At 36.7% G+C, this 18,660-nt stretch overlaps 1 non-coding gene across 1 annotated transcript; it reads right to left on the reverse strand.

Annotated features, from left to right (window-relative positions):
- Positions 1-13,156: 13,156 nt before the first annotated feature.
- Positions 13,157-13,216, reverse strand: LOC142447562 (U7 small nuclear RNA). Its single transcript, XR_012784245.1, has one exon. It is a non-coding gene; the product is annotated as a U7 small nuclear RNA (small nuclear RNA).
- Between the last annotated feature and the right edge of the window lie 5,444 nt (positions 13,217-18,660).

Here is an 18,660-nt window from a genome sequence, read left to right on the forward strand (position 1 = left end):
ATAAAGCAAAAATAAAAACAAAAAGCATTAAGACCATGACACAAAATCTGATGTGCATACAAATGTCCTTTAATTCTATCACACCGATTATGGGCTGGCACACAATTCCCATGTTATTTGATGTAGAAAGGTATTGAGACAAAGTGAATGGTCTTAAAATCAAGGGATTGCTTGATCTTTTTATTCCCAAAATAAGTGCCCTTATATAGTTAGTTTTCTGTGTGTTTTAACTTTTGTTTGTACAGTACAAAATATGGTGACTTTCTTAATGGTTGCAGTTGCTGATAGGTATCATAGAGCTGATTATGATTCCCGAGGCTGCTATGTACAACAGAACAAAACACTGCTGTCCTCAAAATTCACACACATGCTAGCCTATTTCACTGCCACCGTGTCAATTTATCCTACTCGAATTGTCTTCCTCCTTTTTACTTGCTGAAGAAATGGCACTGGGCCACATCTGACCTCTTCCAGCTTGGAAAGGGAACAAGACAATTCAACTCTACATCTTCCCAACAATTATTCCTTACAGGCAGAAGCCAAACATATCTGCACGGTGAGTCCATTATTGTAGTTTGATAGCACACAGACAGATTTTTCCATGACACTCTCCTTCATACTTGGTTCAACAATCCATTGCAATTGTTACATTGACCTTACAAGCAATATCAATAATTTGGGGGTTTTTAACATTGGACAGTTACAAATCAGGATAAAAAATAAACACACAAACATAAGGATATAGTCCTTTTGCCCACAGCATCTCAGACAGATGGCAGGCACATTTCTGTCTAGTTCTCAGCCTCGCGGTCACATGAACTCATGGCTTCTATTTGCTTGGGAAAATTTTACAAATAAACGTTATCACTGATAAATGCCCGAAGGCACTGAGATTTGCTCCTCTGTGGGCCAGGCCGACCACTACTTCACCCTGTGTGGTCTGGAACCTCTTCACACAGGAATCTTGTGCACATTAGGCTGGTGGCCCTTCTTTCTTGATAGTCATGGAATTCCTTATTCCTGCTTCTGAAGTGACTTGCTTCATGTCATGCGAAAGAGCAAACCAGCCAATCATCTACAATGAATTTGCTTGGCCCTCTCACCCCATCATTCATGAGTACCCTACCTGATTAAAATAAAATACTGTTTTCTTGGACAGAGTGCATTAAAAAACATTTATTCTCCCTGATGACATTACACACACACACACACACACACACACACACACACACACACACACACGCACACATGAGATTCACTGCCTTTGAGCTGGTTTGGACCAGTTGTGATCCTACACAAGGTCTCTGAGGCTATAGAGCTCCTTATTGGAACAGAAAGCCTCATCACTATGCCAAGAAGAGAGTAACCACCAGCCTGATGGTTAGCATTTCAGTGGTTTCCTAACAGAGCCATCAGGGATCCTATATATGAAAAGTGTCATGTGTATAAAAAATACATAGCATAAATTTAGGATCCATTCTGATAAATCAAAATTGGTAACTATTGCCGCTTTAAATTTGAAGATTTATAGGTCCTAGGAAACTTTCCCCCGATCTCCACAGAAAGTTATAATTCTCCAGCTCATATTTTTAATTCAAAAACTGACTAGTAATGAGGGGAAACAGAATGTAGGTGATAATTTTAACTGCCACAAATTTTATAAAATCTAGTTTATATATGAATTGATGTAACATTTAAAAATAGCTATCTGTTTAATATTCCGGTGATATACAGATATCTTGTTTGAAAATAATTTATATTAACTGGTATATAAATGACGTACATGAACTATTTTTAAGCCTGGTTAATAGAAATTAAGAATGTCTTGAGAGTTGAAACAAGGAATGCGTGCTGTTGTCCTGTGTGGCAGGTGTCAAACTGTTGGCCCGCAGGTGCATGAGGCCCCCGAGGTAATTTTTGGTGGCCCACGATGCTCTGAAATAAAATAAAAATAGAAAGCACATAGGGGAAATTGAGGCAATACTGTAAACATAATTACCTCATTACATTTTATTTCAGAGAACTGTGGGCCACAAAAAATTACATCGGGGATCACAGGAGGCTTGCGGGCCAACAGTTTGACATGCCTGCTGTATGGCAATATAATTGACATTATAATATTCTCATTTGTGGTAATTACATAATCTATTGTCAATTTGAGACTATTTAGAGTGAATGGGTGGAGATTAGCCTGTCAATCGGGTCACAGCTTGATGACCTCATTCATAGGTGCAACAGAGATAAGTAATTCACTGGAGACCAAACACACTCTTTCTTTGCTCCATCTCCATGTGTGACATTCCTGCTGGCAAACCACATGGAGCTATGCTGATGGAGCCAGAACCTGGAACTAGAGGAGCCACATAGAGATCCCTGCCAGTGCTGAGATGCTTCCATTGCCCCTGGATACACGAGACTTTCCACCCACTGGCCTGAGATCTTCCTGTATTTGGTGTCATTGTATGTGTTGCATGACCTGAAGAGGAATTTATAAATTAGTTTCAGACATGTGGACTAATATCAGACTTATAAATGTGATTTGAACTGGGCTGGGATATTTTCTTAATATACAATTCCTCTTTGATATAAAGTTCTCCATAATACACAAATAAGTGTCTCTGGATTTGTTTCTCTAGTGAACCCAGTCTAACAAACCATTCCTTTAGAAAGAAGCAAACTTTTAGTGGTTAAAAAGGTAAAATTAATTATTTATAATATTAGTTTAAATGGTATACATATACATGGAATAATGAATGACATGTGAAGATAAAAATAAACTCTACATGACAGATCCATCTGTATTTTAAATGCATCACTTGATATTGCTTGGTTATATATAATGAAATTCAATTAGAATATCAATGGTCACGCATATAAGGTAGCATTAAAAAAAAATAAAAGTGTAAATCTGAACGTGAAGACTCAGGCTCCATGGATGCATCACTTTGTCAGTGATTTGGGAAGCCCTGGATTGCCTTCTCACATTCTATCACACTATAGTCGCTAGGTGTCACTGTGTAGGTTGCCATGCGTTGTGACTACGGGGGAAACACTGCTTGATTCAAAGCCGCCTCCGGAGTTTGTTATGCCAGAGTCCTCGATTATAGTCACTATGTCAATTCATTCCATCAAGGGTCATCTATTTTTCCACTGGCCCTCTACTTCACCAAGCATAACATCTTTATCCAAGTTTTCTCCTGTGTATGCTTTATAATAAATAAGGTATAATTATGTAGGTTGGATTTTAGTAAGAAAAATGTATTAATTGCTAGTAAACATTCTATATGATAACACAGTACTATATGGATTAAAATCAGCATACTCATTCCATCTATATTTAATCTCAGATACTGGATTATATGATAATCAGGATTAGAGGAAGACTTATGAATAAGATGCTCTGTGCTGTCAGCCTTGCTTGCCGGAAGTGAAGACAGAAGGGTTTGGAGCACTTGAAGCATTTGTTTATGAAAGTAAAATACTTCAGCATTCTGTATGACTTGCAACTCTATGTTAAAGGAAAAATATTCCAAATCACATCAGAACCAGTAGACCCGAGTATCATAAACAGAGAAAAGATTTAAGTTGTCAAGGATTTCATTTTATATGACTCTACAACCAACACTCATGCATGCAGCAGTGAAGAAATCAACTTCGTATTGGCTTGGGAAAACCTGCTACAAAAGATCTCATGTTACTTTGATAATTAATGTGTGTCTGACCCAAGTCATGGCGTTTTCAATCAGCTCCCAGGCACGTGAAACCCGATAATGAACAAGAAAGACCGCAGAAGGTTTGATGCATCTGAAGCACTGTGTTGGCAGAGGATTCTGAAAGTAAAGTGGCCTACAGGAAAATCAAACAGATCTGTTTCCAAAAAAGTGCAATCATAATGCTCCTCAAAAACAGAATAAGGAGACTGAATCATGTACTTTGCATTCTCTATGGCAATGTATTTGACATTCTTGTAAGATTCCTATTCCTTCAAAACAAGAAAGAAAGTTTTATTGGTGAGAAAAGCAGATTTGCATAGATTTGCCCAATGCAATACGATGTTTGATTTCTTGAATTCCGCATTTATGAGTGTTGGTTGTAGATCCAGGTAAGATGAAACCCTTGACAATTTCAGTCTTTTCTCCACTTAACATATTTTTTTCTATTGGTCCAAATATGAAAGTGTTTGTTCCTTTACATTAAGTTGAAATTCATAAGAAAGCGGCAATCTTTGATTTTCATCATCAAGTGTTGTGTTGGGCAGGGTTCTCTGGAGAGACAAAACTAGGGCACTTGTGATGATGATAAATAGATAGATGATTTAGACAGGTTTGAACAGCGAGAGAGACTATAGTAACTAATTAGTCCACACAGCAGTGCATAGGGCTCACTTTAATTTACTGTCGTGGAATAGTTAATATGCTGGAAGGCCTTCAACTCACATGGGTTGCCAATCCAAGGTCAAGGAATCAGACAACAGAGTCCTCCATTAGGCAAATCCTCCCCCAGTGGAGTCCTCCCTCAGACTCTGCCTAGCATGGGTCAGCAACAGTCAGTAACTCTGGAGCTCAGGGACACAAGCCGGGAGGAGATATAGAACTCAAGCAATGCAAGGTGACAGGATCAACCAGCCTCAAGCTCAAGTCATATACGCACCAGCAGTATGGTGAAGCAGATCTTGAAGGCCTCAAACTCTAGAGACATGATCCATGAGTTGGTTTGGCCCACAGGTAGTGTGGCACACAGGTTGATGCAGAGAAGTAGCTAAAGCAGCAGCATGCTGTGGGTCTTGCAGAGCCATTTATCTATTTGCCCTCCAATCAAACCGCAACCTAATTAACCCCACATATTCCTATCTGCCAGGTTGTCATAATACACATACCTATCAGAAGAACTTCAAGTCCTCCTTTCTTTCAGGAAGCAAGTTTATATTATCTGCACAGAGCGTATTATTAATAAAACTTCCTCCAATCCTTATCTTCAAATAGTCCTGTTCCTCAGATTATTTGCTCAATATATAGATTTAATTAATATGGCCATTTTAAATCAGGCAGCATTCTATTATAGTATAGAATGTTTATTAGACTCTATATTTTTCTTATTAAGATTCCACCTGAATATGCCATACCTTATTTATGCACAGTTTTATTTTAAAAATCAATCTTATTTTTAAACAAAAAGGGATGATGTGTGTTGAAAGTATAATTTTTATATTAATTTTTATAATTTAAGCAATATGAATCTCCTCAAATAATTAAAAGTAAAAACTAGATTACAAGTAGTCAATATCAGTACCTTTAATCTCACTAATATTTAGGATATTGATCTTTATGGGTACCATTTTACTAAGACAACTTCCGGTTTTCATAGATTCGTAGTCCATGCATCCCACATTCTTATTATTAATGCATATTTGCAGCTGTCTATTCTCGTTTTGAGTCATGCACATTAGCTAGAAAGAGCCCCAAGCCTTTGTTCCATCCACATTATTAAGGTTAGCTCTGCTTTGAGGAGGCAGCTCCTTCCCAGTAGCATTTCAAATGCTTTCCACCAAAATCAGGGCTCCTCATCTGGCAATGCAGCAGACAATAAATTATTTTAGTGCTATTTATAAAATGTTAACTGATTACTCGTCAAAGGTGGATTGCCTTTTCTGTTTCTTAGTCTGTGTTTAGTCTCAAAAATCTATTGGAAATTGTTAACTATGAGTTATCCGGTTGGTATTTGAAATACAAATGGCATAGCTTCAAGCATTCCAACACCATGTAAATCACAACAGTGTAACAATCTAACAGATGAGTGGTGGATTGGTAAATCTCTCTCACAGTCAGTGAGTTGGTGCTGACTCATGGTGACACTCATGGTGACACTGTAGTACAGGGTGGAACTTCCCCTGTGAGCTTCTAAGACTGTAATTGTTTATGGGAGTAGAAAGCCCCAGCTTTCTCCCACAGAGGCTGCTGGTTTTGAACTGTTGACCTAGAAGATCTCAGTCCAACTATAAGCACTCTATCATAGGTATACTTAAAAAGATATTTTGGGAAGTGTACAAAGCACAGTCTGATGGTGACCTAAAGGTTGGAGGTTTGTGTCCACTCAAATAAGCCTAGAGTTGTTTTAAAATGTTTGTCAAACCAATGAATTTTTATGATCTCATGTTTTGGAGGTCAAGAAAATCTCAGCCAAGCAGACCTGGCACATAACCCACCATTCAGAATTTTTGAAATTAGCTTCCCTTCTTAACAGGTACACACTGTCAGTTAACATCAATTTATTTTCTCAAGGAGTTGGACTGACTCTCGGTAACTGTATCAGAATAAATGTATACATTGAACCCATATATAAATAAGGGATCAGTCACAGAGTCAGTTAGAGAGTAGGCTCAGGAAATGGACAATCAAAATTACACTTGGCAACTAGTAAAGTGGATGTTTCAATTTTATCCATGTTATCATGATGATTATGAGCAGATTTAAATTCCACAGTTATAATTCCAACCGGTCCTAGTTATCTAGTGCTGCTACAACAGAAATAGTACAACTATAATAAATGTAAGTCTATTTTCTTACAGTTTCAGAGGTTAGAAGTCCAAATTCAGGTGGACTGTTTCAGAAGATGCAGTGTTCTCTTTGTGGGCTCTGAAGGAAAACCACTGTCTTGAGCATTGACTCCTCGGTCATCTTTATGGTGGCGCGTCTCTATTCACCCATCTAGGTTTGGTCTCAAGCTTGTTTAATCTTTTTCATACCAAAAGAAATTGATGTAAGATAAATCATGCACAAATACAGTCCCAGTAACATGATTAAAAACAAATCCCCAATGGGACTGTAATTGCACGGTCAGTGACTGGGATTTACAGCCTAGATTGCTGAGAGACACACTTCAACCAATACAATCATCCTTTGGCTACAAGTAGAGAGGATGCTTTCATGTTCAAATTACCTGCTCAGAAGCTTGGTTTTCTAAAACTTTCCAGATGTAGTTTAAAATCATTTGCAGTCTTCTCTGAAGCATAACCTTATTCGACACAAGTAAAATAAAATATGGTAGATTCTAATGGACATAGACATAGGTTGCTCAGATCTTCTTTTAAAATATTTCTTGCCCAACTGATTTTTCTGTATCCAACTGTCAGTTCCTTGAAGGTTTACCTCAAGTACAGAGACCCATCTCATCTAAGGGCAAGAAACATCCCATATCCAATGACTAATCATAAATAATTTATAAAAATCCCGATAATTAAGGCATGCTTAGGCTAACTCTGCAGAGCTGCACAGACTCTAAATTTACTTATATAATTTGCGCAAGTTTTGATGAGCCTTTATTTTAATTTGACTTCTATAATTCTGATTTTTAAGGCATAATATTCTATTGTGTGCATGTATAAAATTATATTTATTCCTTCACAGACAGAGTTTTGGGTTGTTTGGATGTTTTTGCGATGATAGAATTTGCTGCTCTAAACATGCGCATGTATATATCTGTTTATGTTTTGTTCTTTATCTCTTTAGGGAATATATGGGGTCGAGAGGTTGCAGGGTTATATGATGTATCTATTCTCACTTATTTTACAAAGTGCCATGCTGTTTTTGATACTGGCAGTACAAATTGACTATACACCACCCTATTTTCCATATTGGCATTACAATGTTACAATCACACCGGCAATGGATAAGCATTTCATTTGCTTCACATTCTCTCCTGAATTTGTTATTGACAGAGCTTTTTTTGTTTGTTTGGATTTAACAAAAATTGTTATTGTGATATGGTCTCATCATTTTTTAAATTTGCTTTTCTTTCGTGATAGTGTTCATGAAAATTTCCATTTGTGAAAAATGCCATTTCATGCACATTTAATGTCTTATGTCTTTATAAAAAATAGATGTTTATATTATTTGGTTGCATTTCTGTGCTTTCAATTTCTAATCCACTGGTCTTCATATTTATTTTTTTAATGGTACCAGGCTGTTTGGATCACCAGGTTTTTAAAGGCCTCCTAGTTTTTAAAAAATAATATTTAAATAATATTTTATTTATACTATATTTGATCTTTTCCATAAAAAGTTGGTCATTAGTTTTTTTCCCATTTCTTTGAAAAAAATTTGTGTGATTTGGATCAGAATTGCATTGAATTTGTAAAGTAATTTTGGTAATAATGAAAATTTTCACAATATTTAACAATATTATTGTAAAATGGTATTGTTCTTTTGGTATCATCATCCTTTATAAGAATTCACCTTATTTCTGTATGTATTTTTTCTGTATGTTTTTACCTTATAACCTCATACATTGCCAACTTTTTCAATGAATTGAATTGTATACTTGACTCTTTGAGGTTTTCTATATATAGAATTGTGTCCTCTGCATATAAAGAGATGTTTTTCTTCTTCTGAACTTATGTGAATACCTTTAATTTCTTTTTGATTTCTTATTACTCTTCTTAAAGCTTCCAGGACTCTACTAAATTGAATGGTGATAAAGGGTAACCTGATCCAGTTCCCCTTCTAAGAGGAGATTATTTCAATTTCTCTCCACTCAGTGAAATGTGTTTCACATGCTAGCTTTTAATGTGTTGAGAATTTTCCCTTTTATATCCATGTTTTTGTGTATGTTTTTCAGGAATGGATGTTGAATTGTGTCAATGTAATTTCTGCATTGGTTGATATAATCATAGAGTTCTACACCTGTATTTTGTTTATGTGATGAATTACTTGGATTGTTTTCCTAATATTAAACCATCCTTACATTTTTGGTATGAATTCTGATTTATCATGATGTAATTTTTAATGCTTAGTTGAATGGTACTGAAGAGTGTTTATTGAAGATCTTGGATACTATATTCATTAGCGATATTGGTCTGTAATTACATATGAAGACAAGTATTTTATTGATGATCTGAACACCTATATTTATTAAAGATACTGGTCCCTAATTACATATAAAGTCAAATATAGACAAATATATCAGAGAATGGAAAAATATATGTTTATATATCAGACTAATGCCAGTCAAATGAAAGCTGGAATAGCAATATTAATCTTAGACAAAATGGACATCAAAGTTAATGACCTCATGAGAGATAGCAAAGGTCACTATATAATAATGAAAGCTTTAATTGAACACTAAACCATAACCATAATTAATATATGCACACCAAATAAAATATCATCAAAATGTATTAATCAAATTCTTAGAGAAATGAAGAGATAAAATTATTAGGAGACTTCAATACATCATTTTAACTACAGATTGATCATTTAGAAAGAAAACAACCAAAATACAAAAATATAAATAACATAATTAATCAACTTGACTATATATCTATATATATATATATATATACACACACTTCAGCCAACAAAACCTCATCCTACTCTCTTGTCTAGAACCCAGAGAAGCTATGCTAGTGTAGATCATATTAGAGATCATAAAGCAAGCATAAATAAACTTAAAAACATTGAAATAAGACAAACCATGTTTTTTTATTATAATGCTGTAAAATTAGAATTCAACCACAGAATGATCAGCTGAAAAGAACCAAATACATGGAAATTGAACAATCCTTTCCTCAGGAACTACTGGGTAATTGAAGAAATGGACAACACAATAAAATATTCCCTGAAACAAATGAGAACAAAAATCCAGCATTTCAAAACCTTTGGGACACAGCAAAAGCAGTACTCAGAGGGAATTTTATAGCAATATCTCACACATCAATAAGAGAAAAAATCAACCACAACAATTGGGAAAAATGCAGCAAAACCCACCAGCAGACACTGGAAGAGAACAAATAACAGAGACGAGGGCAGCAATAAATGAATCTGTAGTGTTTTTGAAACTATGGAAAAATCAATAAAACAAGAAGCTATTCCAGAATAGATTCGGGGGGGGGGGGAGGGACAAATTTTACAAATAAGACATGAAACTATTTCATTACAACAGAACCAAATAAGATAAAAATCTAATCACACAGTATTATGAAAAATTTTATCTCAACAAATTTTAAAATTTAGTATAAGTGTATAAAATTTTGGAAATGATTTATTTACATAAATTGCCACCTAGTGATATAGAAAATCTCAACAAGTGAATAGGTCCAGTCATTAAAAACCTTTTAACTTCAAAAATTCTGGAACCAGGTAGTTTTGCTGGGTAATTTTGTCACATATTTAGAGATTTATATAAGCTATTCCATAATATGCAAATGGACTATACTCCTTTATTATCAAACTCCTTTTATGAAATGACTATAACTCTGATACTTAAACCAAACTAATATATCACCAAAATATTACTTTTCATGCACCAGAACATTATTTTGAAGCATGCTTTTCTCATGGTCTTTCTCAGGAAATATTGCTGGTCTATGCTGGTCTTTTCTAAGAGGACATAGCTGGACTTCAGGGTGATGGCGACCTAGTGGGTATGGATTGGGTTTCCTACTGGAAGGTTAACCTCTCCAAACTGGCAGCCTGTCTGTAAGAGAACGACAGAGCTCTCTACTCCTGTGAAGAGCTCCAGGCTTGAGCAGCTCTACACGATCCTGTATGACCATGTTGAATCAGCCCCTCTCCATGGCAGTGCCAAAATGGATAAGGGGTATGAGCAAGCAAAATTTATGAACACAATCCTTTTAACATTATCAGTCAGTGTTCAGGGTCGCTGTAGATCAGAATCCACTCGATTGCACATAACAACATTCTTGTCACATAAGTCTTTCATAGGGATGCAATTTATTATGATTCACTAAACAAACTGTGCAGTGTTTGCTGTCCCATCACTGAATAATGACCATTGTCAAACACTGCATGGTTTAAACATAGTTTTAATGGGACATAATCCAAATATCCAAATAAATAGTTGAAGCATATAAAAAAGTGTACCACAATCAATTTTAGAATATTATCTTTTTCCTGTATTCCTTGCTATCGGTTCCCTGTCCCCCTCCCTAGTTTACTCTGCTGTACCCAGAAGGAATAGTTAATCCTATTACTTTCTCCATAGATTAACTTCTCTTAGAAAGCTGATGGTGCCAGGCTATCAAAAGAGATAGTGTCTGGGGTCTTAAAGGCTTGAAGGTGAACCAGCGGCCATCTAGCTAAGAAGCAAAAAAGCCCACATGGAAGAAGCACACCAGCCAGTGTGATCACGAGGTGCCAAAGGAACCAGGTATAAGGCATCACGCAAAAAAAAAAGATATATGTATGTGTGTGTGTATATACCATATTGAATGAAGGGGGAAGTGCAGAGTGGAGACCCAAGGCCCAAGTGTCGGCCAATGGAGATCCCCTCATAGAGGGGTTTAGGAGAAGAGATGGGTCATCCAGGGTGCGAGGTAGAACCAATGAAGAACACAGCTTTCCCCAGATACTGGATGCTTCCTCCCCACAACTACCATGATCCGAATTCTACCTTGCAGGACTGGATAGGGCAGAGGCTGTACACTGGTGCATATGGAGGCTGGAGGTACAGGGAATCCAGGGTGGATGATACCTTCAGGACCAAGGGTGTGAGGGGCGATGCTGGGAGAGTGGAGGGTGAGTGGGTTGGAAAGGGGAAACGGATTACAAGGATCCACATGTGACCTCCTCCCTGGGAGATGGACGGCAGAGAAGGGGGGAAGGGAGACTCCGGATAGGGCAAGATATGACAAAATAACAATGTATAAATTACCAAGGGCACATGAGGGAGGGGGAAGCGGGGAGGGAAGGAAAAAAAAAAGAGGACCTGATGCAAGGGGCTTAAGTGGAGAGCAAATGCTTTGAGAATGATTGGGGTAGGGAATGTGCGGATGTGCTTTATACAATTGATGTATGTATATGTATGGATTGTGATAAGAGTTGTATGAGCCCCTAATAAAATGTAAAAAAATAAAAGGTTAAAAAAGAAAAGAAAATGATTACGGCAAAGAATGTACAGATGTGCTTTATACAATTGATGTATGTATATGTATGGATTGTGATAAGAGTTGTATGAGCCCTTAATAAAATGTTTAAAAAAATAGAAAAAAGAAATGACAGTCTCAAAAAAAGAGGAGCCGAGACCAAGTCTCAATAGAAAGTAATTGTCTAGAAAAGAATGATGGCAACATGTGTACAGATATGTCCGATACAGCTGATACATGGATTATGACCTAATTGTAAGAGCCCTCAATAAAATGATCAAAAAAAGATTAACTTCTCTTGACTTTTGTCTACCAAAAAAATTACAAAACAAAGAGTCAAAAGTTAAACAACAATAGCAAAATAAAATAGAGGAAAACTCCTTTTAGGAAGAAAACAGAACAGATTAAAAACTACAAAATATTGTTTCTGGAAACATTCTCTAAGATTCACTTTTTTGTAAAGCAGGATTCTTGATTTACAAGCAGTAGAATGAGCCTGGAATAACTTAAAGCAAATATGGTATAAGTGTGGTATAACTCATAGATTGTAGGAGAACACTGAAGAACAAACACTATAAATCACAGGAACAATGAAACATTCTGCAACCCAAGTAACTATAAAACATGAATCATGTCTCCAAAGCCCCCAACGTAGACTGGATTATCTTGATCATTTTCCAGCCTTTTTTGACGTTAAGAGCATGATTCCAGGCAAACCCTCCTAACATCCGGTTCAAGTTTGGGTCACATGTTCAGTTTCTGCAGCGCCAATTCTGCTGCTCTGATTTCAGTAGCACAATGGTACATATGCAGAGAAAAGGGAGAAATATATTACAGAATGTTGGTCATGAGTAAATACTTCTTGCAATTAGGAGCTCCAGTTTAGGTTACATTATGTCAAATGACATGCAATTATTTATATTTGACTGATTACGCTTTCTCATAAATCATAATTATTTTTGGTATTGAAGTTTCAACATATATCTTTGCTTATGAATTTTCTTTGATTATTTTTATTATGGCCTCCTTTTTAAAAGGATAAAAACATAGCTTCTTTGGAAAACTTGAAAATAGTTGATGAAATTCACATAACAAGAGTGCTGTTGAAGCAGGAAGACACCTCACTGAAACTTTACAACGACTGTCGTCAGCTCCAAAGGACGCGTCAGTGAGTTTCGAGGTAGATGTTCTGTAGAATCTTAATAGTAATCTATTTTAGAAGGTGACAATTATAAGAATCATTGCAGGATAATGCAAAAAAATGTTTTGGGGGGTGGGGGGGGGTTCCAGAAAAAACAGAAAACCTGCTAGACAAATTCTAAAAGAGCTGTAACACTGATCATTCAAATTTATATAACAGTTTTGCTACAGATTTTTTTAAAATTCTGCTACAATTTTTTGACTTGAGACCTGTACATGCAAATATATATAGGAGGATGGGGAAATAGATCTATGTGTCTATATTTATAGGTCAAGTATTATGGTGGCAGAAGGACCTTGGGCCCCTACTCAAACACTCCCTCAATGCATGAATACCTTCTTTTATTAAATTGGAACTCTACGATGCTCACTCTCCCAACACAACGGCTGGAGCCAAAGTGGGTGAACAAGTAAATGTGGTGAAGAAAGCTGATGGTGCCCGGCTATCAAAAGAGATAGTGACTGGGGTCTTAAAGGCTTGAAGATAAACAAGCGGCCATCTAGCTCAGAAGCAACAAAGTCCACATGGAAGAACACACCAGCCTGTGTGATCGAGTAGTCCCAAAGGGATCAGTTACCAGGCATCAAAGAACAAAAAATCATATCATTGACTGCACACCTCCATGATAGGATCGCTGAAGACAAATGGGTGCATAAGCAAATGTGGTGAAGAAACCTGATGGTGCCCGGCTATCAAAAGAGATAGTGTCTGGGGTCTTAAAGGCTTGAAGGTGAACAAGCGGCCATCTAGCTCAGAAGCAAATAAGCCCACATGGAAGAAGCACACCGGCCAGTGCGATCACGAGGTGCCCAAGGGACCAGGTATAAGGCATCATGCAAAAAAAAAAAAGATATAAGTGTGTGTATGTATGTGTATATATGTGTATATGTATATATGTATATGTATATATATACCATATTAAATGAAGGGGGAAGTGCAGAGTGGAGACCCAAGGCCCAAGTGTCGGCCAATGGAGATCCCCTCATAGAGGGGTTTAGGAGAGGAGATGGGTTAATTAGGGTGTGAGGTAGTATCGATGAAGAACACAGCTTTCCCCCAGATCCTGGATGCTTCCTCCCCCCAACTACCATGATCCGAATTCTACCTTGCAGGGCTGGATAGGACAGAGGCTGTACACTGGTACATATGAGGGTTGGAGGTACAGGGAATCCAGGGTGGATGATACCTTCAGGACCAAGGGTGTGAGGGACGATGCTGGGAGAGTGGAGGGTGAGTGGGTTGGAAAGGGTAAACTGATTACAAGGATCCACATGTGACCTCTTCCCTGGGAGAGGGACAGAAGAGAAGGGGGGAAGGGAGACTCCGGATAGGGCAAGATATGACAAAATAACGATGTATAAATTACCAAGGGCATATGAGGGAGGGGGGAATGGGGAGGGAGGGAGGGGGAAGGACCTGATGCAAGGGGCTTAAGTGGAGAGCAAATGCCTTGAGAATGATTGGGGCAGGGAATGTATGGATGTGCTTTATACAATTGATGTATGTATATGTATGGATTGTGGTAAGAGTTGTATGAGTCCCTAATAAAATGTAAAAGAAGAAAAGAGAAAAAAAAAGATATATTAGAAAGAATTTAGCCTAATGGGTGCTGCACAAATTTTCAAGTGATCAAAAGCTGAAATGGAAAGAGATGTGCACACCATTTAAGAATAAAACATCAGTGTTATGGATTGAATTGTATCCATCACAAAATCTATAATCTCTATAAACTTGCTTGTGTCATGGTACTCAATATTATGAGATTGTCCTCCATTTCATCACCTGATAGGAATTTTTTTGCTAGGTGCCGTTGCGTCATTTCCATTCTATGGACATCAGAAGAAAAACTGCCAGTCCTACGGTATCCTCACAATTGTTCCTATGCCTGAGCCCATTGATGTGATTATCAACTAGAAAAAATGTTGGAACCCCTAATCTATGTGTTCTTAAAAAAGTAAGATTAAGGGAAATTATATTAACCAGGCAGGATGTCGTGTTCAAAATTAGGTTCTTTCTTGATTTCATCTCTTTTGAGCTATAAAAGAGATAAACGAGTATGGAGAGTTTAGAGGGACCTCTCACCACCAAGAATGAAAAGCTGGAATTCAATGAAAAGCCAGGATCCAAGGCCCTCCTTCGTATCCAGGGTCCTTTTCAGCAGATTCAGCAGTGAGAGAAAGCCTGTCCTAGAGTTCACTCCCCAGCATCTAGTCTCTTAAACTTTGAGAGTCTAAATTTGCATTTGTTATAGGCAACACTTATGGGCCTTCTGTTATAACAGCACTAGATAGCTAAGAAAAGCAGCGACACGTTTTGAAAAAGATCATCATCTGTGTCAAAGGTAGATATTTATGATAATCTAAGGTGATTTGGACAAAGGTTCAAAGTTGGTGAATATTCAAATCTATATTGCAATTATCAATGATACTAAAAAGTACTGATGGCAATATGGGGTCTGTGAAAAGCATAACTCAATATACTTTTTGAGGCTCAGGTAGTAATATATTACCTAGAAATTTAATGAATTAATTAAAATTTCATAAAAAGCAACTCACTTTGAATAGTATAAAATTTTACATAAAATCATTTTAGAAGATTTTTTAATTAGCTTATGTAAATTTCCTAAATCCAACACACTCATTTAATTTTTTTGTCTTTTCTCTAAGAAACTGCCTTCCTATCCACAACATTTGAAGCTTTTGTGGGAATAACACATTTTCCACCAAGAATTATTATTTATGGAAGATTTAAGCACTAATTGTTGGCTAAATTTATAGGGTATTTTATTAATGATTTTTAGGATGTGTATTAATATTATTGAAGTAAATTTTAACATTTTGAAAACACAGCTTGCTTATTTTAACCTCCTACCACATCCATTTCAAACGCTTCTACCTGTTTGTAACAGAAAGTGCCTCCCTCCTGTCAACAGTATCCTTTATCAACTCTAATGACCAAAAACCAATAAGCTGAAATCTGAAACGTACATTTTGAAAATCTATAAGACACTCAGTTACTAGAAATGTTTTGATATTTTAGAGTTATAATTCAATGATAAATAAGCAAAAACGGACACATTATTTCTCTTTTAACTTTTATTTGAACTTGAAAACATGCACTAGAAATATATATATATATGATTACCTCTACACTTTCTTAATGTTTCTAAGCCTTGAAGTCTATTTTTTTCTGATTTACTTAGGGTTTTTTTTTTTGGTACTGCTCTGGTGGCAATGTTTAGTAAACACTTTGATCCGCTCACCTAGAATTCCAAGGATCAGACCCAACTGCCACTGTGTTGAAGGACGATCAGACTATCTGCTCCTGTAACAATTTATAGCCTCCAAAATTCTATATCAGGTTACTTTCTGTAAGTTATAATAGATTGACTAGCATAGGTATTTAAATAATGAGAATTTTAACATCAACTCATTTAAGTGCTCAAAATAGTTGTCTTAATAAATTTAAATATGAAATATTGATACAATAGCTAAAATTATATTGTTTTATAATATTAAAGATATTTTAGGGGGTTCAGGACTTTTCTAAAGAGGAAATGAGCCTTATCACCTCAGCTACAGAAATAAGTAGAATATTAAATATATCAGCTAATGCAGATAAAAATAAGTATGCTTCATTATATTTTATATAAGTTTAACTTTGATCCTCAATTAACTTACACATTTTATTTTCTTTCTGAGCTAGCACTTCACAACTAAGAATATTCAAATATTAATCATAACTAGAAAAAGTCAATTCTAAACCTTGAAAATTGCATTTTATTCACAATATGTCTGTACACACTCACTGACTCAGAAATTGTCTTTGGAGAAGATAGATACTCTATTTTCCCCACCCACTATTAGAGGTGACAATCCAGAATATGCAGCTTTCAAACACCTGTCATAAGAATTATCAATATGAGAGGCCATTTCACTCCCACTAGGATGATTAAGATTGTTTAAGAAAAAAAAAGAAGTTAATAAATGTTTGAAATGATATGGAGAAATTAGAACTAGGGCTTCTAAATGATTCTGACACATTTATTATGGCTGATGACATGACACAGAGTGGATATGTAAAATTTGGGAATGCCAGAGCAATAACTGGAATGGGAAAAAATTATGGGTTAATGGCCTAGGAAGATCTTAATCTTCTCCTTACAAAACAAAGGTAGAGTATCTGTTGCATAGCAACCAAATCTCTTGACCACCCCACTTGGAAATACAGGTGCAGGGCTAACAGATGGCTGAAAAGCCCACTACTCTGAATGTACCTTTCTCGTCTTGGCGATAATCATATCTCCCTAAGAGGGTGTAATCTACCCTGTATGAGTCTCCCAGTCCAGTGTTCCAAACCATAAGTAGTGCTACTTATTTTAGTAATCATTCTAGCTTCTGGGGGGATACCCCTCTGAAAACCGGACTTGCACTTGGCAGAGTGGAGATTTTGTAGTAAGTATGTGTCTCTCTAGGCAAGCATCAATCAACAACCACCGTGCTATGCACCCTGTGGTATTGCCTGCAAAGGTTTTCTCTGGCCAGAGTGAATTTTTCAGTTTGCTTGAACCTCGTTTTTTGTGATTGCCCATTTAAGAGAACAGTGTGCAGCTATGAAATTTTGTTTCCTGCTAGGGAAAAATATGCAGAAACTGTTGTGATGTTGAATACAGCTTACAAAAAACAATGTTAGGGAAAAACTCAGTGTATGAGTGGTTTTCTCATTTCAAAAGAGGTGAAATGTCAATTGATGACAAACTTTGTTCAGGACATCTGTTAACTTCCCAAGAGACTAAACTGTCTACTTATAATGCATATGCAGTTTGTTCCACCAGGTCAGACTGTTAATCAAGCTTTCTATTTAGAGCAGTGGTTCTCAACCTTCCTAATGCCAGAATCCTTTAGTACAGTGCCTCATGTGATGGTGACCCCCAACCATAAAATTATTTTTGTTTCTACTTCATAACTGTAATTTTGCTACTGTTATGAATCAGATGACATCTGTAAAAGGGTTGTTCAACCCCAAACGGGGTCGCAACTCACAGGTTGTGAACTGCTGATTTAAAGGTGCTGAAAACATTGTGTAAGAGCATGCCACAAAAAAGGCCTGAGTTTCGGCACATGGGGAACTGGTTTTGCCACGATAACAAAGCACCTGTTTATGCAGCCATCTCAGTGCACCAGTTTTGGGCAAAGTCCAGCATTCCTCTCTTGATCCACACACCTTACTCTCCTGCTGTTGCTCCAGATGAATTCTTGTTCTGGCAAATGAAGAGGGACATAAAAGGCAGGGATTTGTGGTGAAGAAAAAAAATCAAGGGAGGTGCTGTCAGCCATCCAAACAGATGAGATTGAAACATGTTTCCAAGAATAGATTTAACAAATGTATGAAATGTACTGGAGAGTACTTTGAAGTTGATAAGCTTGTTTTGTAAAAAATGTAAATACAAAGATTTGGAAAAAAATCCATTTTGGGGGGCAGAATTACCACCTTGTATACCTACATTAAAAAATGAGGCTGTTGCTGTACCGGTAAGTTCACCATAAGTGAATGCTGGTGTGCTGGTGTGCACGCTCACACA

The sequence above is a fragment of the Tenrec ecaudatus genome, chromosome 4 (genome assembly GCF_050624435.1).
Source record: "Tenrec ecaudatus isolate mTenEca1 chromosome 4, mTenEca1.hap1, whole genome shotgun sequence".
NCBI classification, from domain to species: Eukaryota; Metazoa; Chordata; class Mammalia; order Afrosoricida; family Tenrecidae; genus Tenrec; species Tenrec ecaudatus.